This window comes from Ciconia boyciana, chromosome 21 (assembly GCF_034638445.1).
Source record: "Ciconia boyciana chromosome 21, ASM3463844v1, whole genome shotgun sequence".
Lineage (NCBI taxonomy): Eukaryota > Metazoa > Chordata > Aves > Ciconiiformes > Ciconiidae > Ciconia > Ciconia boyciana.
The window spans coordinates 2354462-2361681 of record NC_132954.1 but is presented as its reverse complement, the minus strand read 5'-3'; positions in this window follow the sequence as shown (position 1 = coordinate 2361681).

Genomic DNA, 7220 nt, shown 5'->3' with positions numbered 1-7220 from the left:
TAGGATGCAGAACAAATCTCTTCCTGCGGGAAACAGTTACTTCTCTATGAGGCTGTGCCCCTTGTGCAGGAGAGCAGGGAGGGAAAGAAAGAACTCGGTAGCCTAAACTAGATAAATAGACAAGAAACTCAGGATAGACAGACAGATTAGAAGTTTGATTTATTTTTTACAGCATAGCGTTCAGGTCTGTACACATGAGGGAGATACAGCTCCTGCCACAAAAAGCCAATAATCTAAATCAACAAATAAGACTGATGATGCTGCAAGTGAGCAGAAATCCAATGTTTTCTTTATGGAAGAGCAGCAGGGAGCTTTGGTACTAGAGTAAGATTAATTTAATGATGGGTTCATCACAAAGCAGTGCATCTATTTTCTTTTTTTAACTACTGTATTACACTATTGTCAGTTGATTAAAGCCCTTCTCCTCTGATGGATTAGTCTTTGCTCACCTTTCTAGCTGCACACCCTTGGAGCACTCATCCATTTAATCTGCATTGTGTTAGTGCAGTGCCACGGCAAACTACCTTTAATTCAAAGTCCAGTTTCTCTTCCCTTATCCAGAGTCACTCTTTACTCCAAAAGTGCTTCAACAGAGACTGAGAGCTCCTGTGGAGAACGGCTCTTTGATTAGGAAAAAAGGGACTTGTCCTTAGTGAAGTTGCCGGGCTATTCTTAACTCTTTCAACATTAAAAGTGTTAATTAAAATATTAAAAGATGGCTATGTTCTCATGCAAAATCAGCATGGATTTATCCCACTGCTATCTTCCCAGGGACACACCATCAATCACAGGCTTTCCACCTTCTCTGGAGCTAGCTGGAAATTTTTAGCCAGAAGGAGCAAATGCTCCAGATGAGCTTTTTTTTGCTCCCATTTCACCTCTTTCTGTCATCGAAGCCCTTTTCCAAGCTTAGTGGTATCTTATTTTATTTGCTTGTTATTTCAGAGCCCCTGGGATTAAAAGGGCTACCATGCAGGATGTGAAAATTGCAGATTATGATCATGGAGTATTATAGAAAACACATGCAGATCTTCACGTATACAAGTGCATGCACAAAGAGCCCGGTATAAAACCTTCATGTATAAATGCTTATGCTTGTGACTGGATGCATAAATATATATCCATATGACCATACATGCATATAAACATGATTGCATGTATGTGCTTATGTATATAAATACGTATGTGTGCGTATACATGCAGACTCATAACTCTCCTCCATGCATGGTTTTCATTGATGTGTTTACATACGCATGGATTTAGATGAGTGCTAATATGTATAAATACTATTCACTGATATCCTCGTGTGCTTATATGCACACAGGTACGTTTGCTCCCCAAATATATAGAATAGCTATACCCATACCTTTACGACTATTAGGGAACAAAGTGAAATAAAAGCATAAAATCTGGGAGATTTTACCTCCAGCCCTGTCTACGATGGGGTTTCTCCTGTTGCTCTGCCATGCATACAAGGATCTATTGGTGCAGACAGTACTTCCTTGCCATGAATGGGGATCATTCAGAGCCCTCTGTAAATGAAGTCTCTATGGCTGTTCTTGCTGAGGAAACTATAAAGTTTCTCTGTGTCATTTTGCTGTTAATTAGCAAAGAAAGATAAATACATTTCAGGTGAATATTTTCACTAGCAGAGGTTGTGGCACACAAGCAACATTAAAGCTTTGAAAATAAGGCGAGAGGCAAAGGTGTGCTGGTTACTATAGGTCTGCATTTATACCTCTGTAAAAGCAGTGTTTATTTTTAAAATATGAAACATAATTTTTTCCCCAGGCCTCCAAAAATGAAAACACTGGATTCAATATTTCAAGAGGAAAATATGCATTTAAAGCTCTTCCCGAGCCTGCTTGCAACATAAACAGACAAACCATTAACGGCTCATGCTGGCCCCAGAGCGGCCCTGCCATTCTGCAGAGCTGCTATTGTAGGCTTCACGTGTCCTGGCACAAGGAAGGTCTGCCTCTCCCTCCAACACATTCACGTCCATGTCTCCTTACTAAAAAAGTGCTTGTTTTAAATACCAGATCCCCTCTTTCCTTCCACTGCTGGATGGTCAGCAGAAGATCCTGGTCCCGCCTTGCTCCTGCTGAAATCAAATGCTTCAGACTGATGGGAAATTGTTGTGTATAGCCAGGGAGTTTTTTCCCCAAACAATGGTCCCATTGTATTATTATCTGAGTGCCAATGGAGGAGAAAAAGCACATAGATGCTTTGTATCAAGGCAAAGAAGGCGATAGTGAAAGACAATGCCTGCACCCATATGGGTTTTTCTGACCTGGGTTTGCAACCTGGTCCCTTGCTCTCCACATCTCTGTTCAGAATATGACCATTGGGACTATTCTCAGGATGGAGGTGATAAATATCATTTTTTTGAGAAATCTCCAATACATCATGGGATGATCTGCTCTGCTCCACCAGCACTATGGGTAAAAGCACTTTGCTGATGGCTGCAGCCTCTGTGCTTCCACCAGTGGGTGGGTCTGTGCTTCCACCAGGGACTGGGCCTGTCTTGTTGCTTGTGTGAGACCATGGTTGCTGATGCCCTTTTTCGGCCAGCTCGGATGGATGAGCTTGGCTGCACTAAGCTTGTCTGCAGCGTCTGGATGTCACAGCACGGATGAGACACGTTTAACGACATGGCAGCGTGAAGCTCACCGTCAGAGTGCTTAAACTGCTGGGAGACTTCAGCTGGAAAATAATAATATTGTAAGTGCTTAGCAGGGCTGGAGAGCCTTTGCGCTGCCCTAACAACTGACACAGCCTACCTACAGCCAAGGCTTCTGCCTGCAGGTGAATGAAGCTGAATTAAAATAAATAGCTTTCCAAAGGCAGTCAGGTCCAGCAGAATACTCCAGTGTGAAGTCAGGAGATGCACCTTGTCCTCCCCAGCATGACCAATCAGGGAAGCATCATCCTCTGCGCCCAAGAAAGAAAGAGGTTTTCCTTCAGTGGTTGATGCCTCAAAGCACTGTGCAATGCCCCGAACTTATTCATGGTTTGCTCACTGTGCTGCCTTCTCCTTCAGATCCTGCCTTGTTTTTCTAACAACCTTTCCCTGATTTCTAAAACCCCAATGCTAAAATACCGCTCTGCTGGATGCCTTCATTCTTTGGATTGTAAAATCTGCCAGCCTTGGGATGGACCAAGAAAGAGCAAAGCCCAGTTTAAGAATAAGTACTAAAAGTACTAAAAAACAAGCGCACACTAAAATGGGCAGTATTACAGCTGGGAGAGGTGGTAACTTCTCATTTGTCATCAGACAAGCAAGTCTGATGGCATAAACTATAAAAATGCAGATTCTTTCTCTATCACCATGCGCATAACATTTCACAGGAATGTAGATGATGGGAAAAGCCAAGAAAAATGACATTTTAGTTTCAATAGTGCAGACATGCTTTGTTTTGATTTGGCATTTTACTTTTCCAATTTGTTTTGCTGAAGTTTTATTTTAAAACAGTATTTTAGTTTTATATTTACATATTTCCAATAAACATACCATTATTACATTTAATATCTTAGTATAAATTTCACACTGCAACAAACAAAAACGATAATATCAAAATGAATCAGCCCCTAAGGCGCTTCCATGTAAATGATCCAGAAGGATGTGAAGGTTTTCTGTGGGAAAAAAGGAAATTAGACTTCAGGGATCTCAAGACATTTCCAAACTTCCAATAGAGTTCAAGCAGAAGGCATTTAAAATATTGGATTTTTCTTTTTATAAAAAAGGACAGTGTTTGTAGCCCTGGACCATAAATACTTCTTAGAAGGGATCTGGAGATGTGGCTAAGTCACACTAGCTGAGGCAGCGGAGCAAGAAGAGGGTTGGGAAGGGACAAGCAGCCAAACCTGAGTAGTTTACTGTTGATTTTTATTTCATTCTAAACAAACCTGTTAGTTGTAGTAAACACAGCTTTCTTGCCCTCCAGCCACCGGAAAACTCCAAGGTTTAGCAAAATGCTCAGTAATTTTTTCGTTGTCTCTTTCAGGCTTCCTTTGATGTTCCCAGGTGAGTGTTTCTGAGCTGGATTCACAGCCTCCATTTTTCAAATACTCAGAGAAATGGTGAGAAAAGCTTCCATTTAGTCAAAGCTCCAATTCTTGAATTTATCCCCACGGTGTTTCTATTTCAGTTTGTTACAGGGAGTGGAGGAGTCCCTCCCAGTCTGCTTCATTCCCAGAAAGGATATTTACTGCACTGCCACTGTATTGCGAAAGTGATATTTACAGCAATGGGATCAGTGCAAAGCATAAAACAAATGATGTAAAGGGTGAAAGACTAGGGAGAAACGAATGGCTTTAAATATAACCCTTTCGACAACTCAGGATCAAAAGAACTGCTGTTTATCCTTTAAGCTGCAAATGGCTGGCAAATATCCTTCTGCTCTGATGCTGTAAATAGTAAATGCTGTTTATGGCTAGTCAATGTTTATGTATTTTATGGGTCACATTTATTTCAGAGGGATCATTTTTTATTTGCTGTGTTAACCTTGCCCACATCTTCCCCCTGGGACCGAGTTGCCTCCTGGGCACTATTCCTGGCTCTCCCACTGACCACCTGCAAAACTTTGGGCAGCTCATGTCCTCCCTCCGTGCCTTGACTTCTCCACCTGTACAGTGCCACCAACAATGCTGGCCTGGCCCAGAAGTCCCTAAGGTTATATCTGTCCTACTAAATTGCTTGAATGAAACAGCAGTATAAGCTTTATCATTTGTAAAGATGAAGGTCACTGTGCGGGCAGCTCTTTTTCTCTAGGGTGAATGAGCCAACATGCCGTCTGGATCAAGGCAAACAGTACAAAAGGACCAGGGTAGGAAGATGCAGTAATAAAGACTCTGGGATCACCCAAGAAGAGGAACATCTTTGTAAAATAACTTTCACTAGCAGAAATGTTACAAAAATCCTGTGGGCAGACACATGGATGAGAGAGATCCTCACCTGGAGTCCATGGGGACGTCTGGCCTGACGGATGAACGTGCAGACAGAAAGCAAACAGCAGCAAAAGGATTTGGGCTGATGCATGACCACACTGCCAATCTCTGTCATTCTGGGCCCACCACGAGGGACAGCAGTTGCAGCAACATCGTTTGATTGATACAAGTGAGTAATTATCTTAATGAACTGTCTGCAGGAAAGCTAAAGTAAAGCCTGTCTTTTTTTATGATGTTTGATTTATGCAATCATAATGGCGCCTGTCCTAGGCTCTAGGGTCTGAATCCTGGAAGGTTCACAGGTGTCATTCAAATCAGCAGGAACCAAGGCAGCAAGAAAAACAAGAAGGGCAGCACAGTCCCTGTGGTGCAGGACAGTCTGCGGTGACAGGCTCCTGGAGAAACGCCACACATCCGTCACCTGGGATTCCCTCGGCTGCTTCAGGGCCAGTCAGCACATTGGCTTACGTCAGCACGAGGAGATGCCAGGGAATGCTGCCAAGCTGCTGTCTTTGCCCTCTTCAAGGTCTATTTATACCCACTCATGGACATCAGAATACCCTTGGGATAAGAGAGACCTTTCCATCATAGTGGACGCTGTGACTCGATCTGCCCGGTTTTGAGCACTGTTGTTCCTATTGCATTATGCATTATTTTTGCCAAGTTGCTAGCAGCTCCATCATGTTTCGGGATGCCATTTCAAAGTCTGATAGAAGCCGGCACCAGAAAAATGCTTCCAATCCTCCCCAGGCTTTACTGACACTGTATTTTCTGCCAGCTTTGGCGCTGTTTAGCACCCAGGAGGATTTGTAGAATCAGAAGTTTTACTGAGTTTCCATGTTAAAGAGTTTCTTGCAAAAATGTGTGGCCTGGATTGCTGGAGCAACCTGTGCTGGTTACCTTCACCAGAAAACATTTCCCATCAGTGGACAGGTTTATCAAACATTTGACTGAAACACTGTGAATGGTGCATGGGAGCACTTCCAGCATATAACTGGGGTTTGCCAGCACATAACTGGGATTTGCAGTATTGTTTCCTTGGGACCAGCCCAAGGCTGAGGGAAGGAGCCTCAAGGACGGCTATCCTATGTCAATAAAACAAAACACTTCTGCAATGGCATAGAGCACAACTCCATCTCCCCCAGCCATGGGGACTACCTGCAGGCAGTCTCTAGGGATTTGCTTAGACCTTTAGAGGTTTTTCTTGCAGTCTCGGATACTGAGCCTGGTTTTGAGAGCAGACCACGATCACTCTCACCCATTTTGCAATTTCCCTCCCTCCTCTGACTGGGTCCATAATACTCCATGAGCTATTTCCTTTTCTTTCATACCTCAGTTTCCCTTTCTGTGGAATAAGGAGACCAGTGAAATGTGTTTGGTTGTTTCTTTTTTTAGAGCAGAGGGAGAGGCATGTCTCCTCCAGCTGAACGCAGTGGCACCAGAATGCCTAGAGAAGAAGAAATTAAACAAAGCAGAAGCACTCAAAGCAACACACAGACACTCAAAGCAAAAAGCCCTTCTTCCACTGGAGCTTTTGCTCTGGGTCAGATGAGGGGGAAAAAGCCACAGTCAGTCAGGTAATCTAAAGGACATCTCTGGAGTCCTGGAGCATCTCCACCTCCATGAGATGCTGCTGCTTCTAGAGGTGGTCAAGTCCCTCTTACATATCTGTTCTGCCAGTGCTGAGATCATCAGCTCAATCTACTCTCTACATCAAAGAATTGCTGCTCATTTCTCCTCTGCACTGGAAAAAAAAAGCAACGCATGGAGCAACATTAAGCATATTTGTGTGAATTGGTTCTCAGCCTGTATTGGAGAGACTCACATCAGTAAATCAGTTTAGAGAAGAAAAAACAGTATAACAGTAGCATATTAAAAAGACCCTTTTATCAGTCTCAAAACCAGCATTGATAGCGCCATCGTCTGACTTATTAACAGGCTTGGGACAGCTTGTGTTCAGTTTGTGTTGGCCAAATCATCTAACATTTCAGAAAACCAAAACCACTTCCCGTCTAGAACTCAGCCCCTGACCTGGCTGGAAACTCACAATAAATCTATACATTTTATCAGATTTCAGGGGTTTTTGAGCCAGGCTTTCACAGGGAACTATTCTGAGCCCTGGAGAGAAAATACTGTGTGAAGCAGAAGGATCGTCTGGCTTGCTAAGAGCCACGAAACATCAGGTTCATTTAGCAGATCAGGTGTGTACCCAAAGGCTCGACTCCTCGTACACATTGAAACAAACCCCATCTCTGCAAGAGATGCGTTGA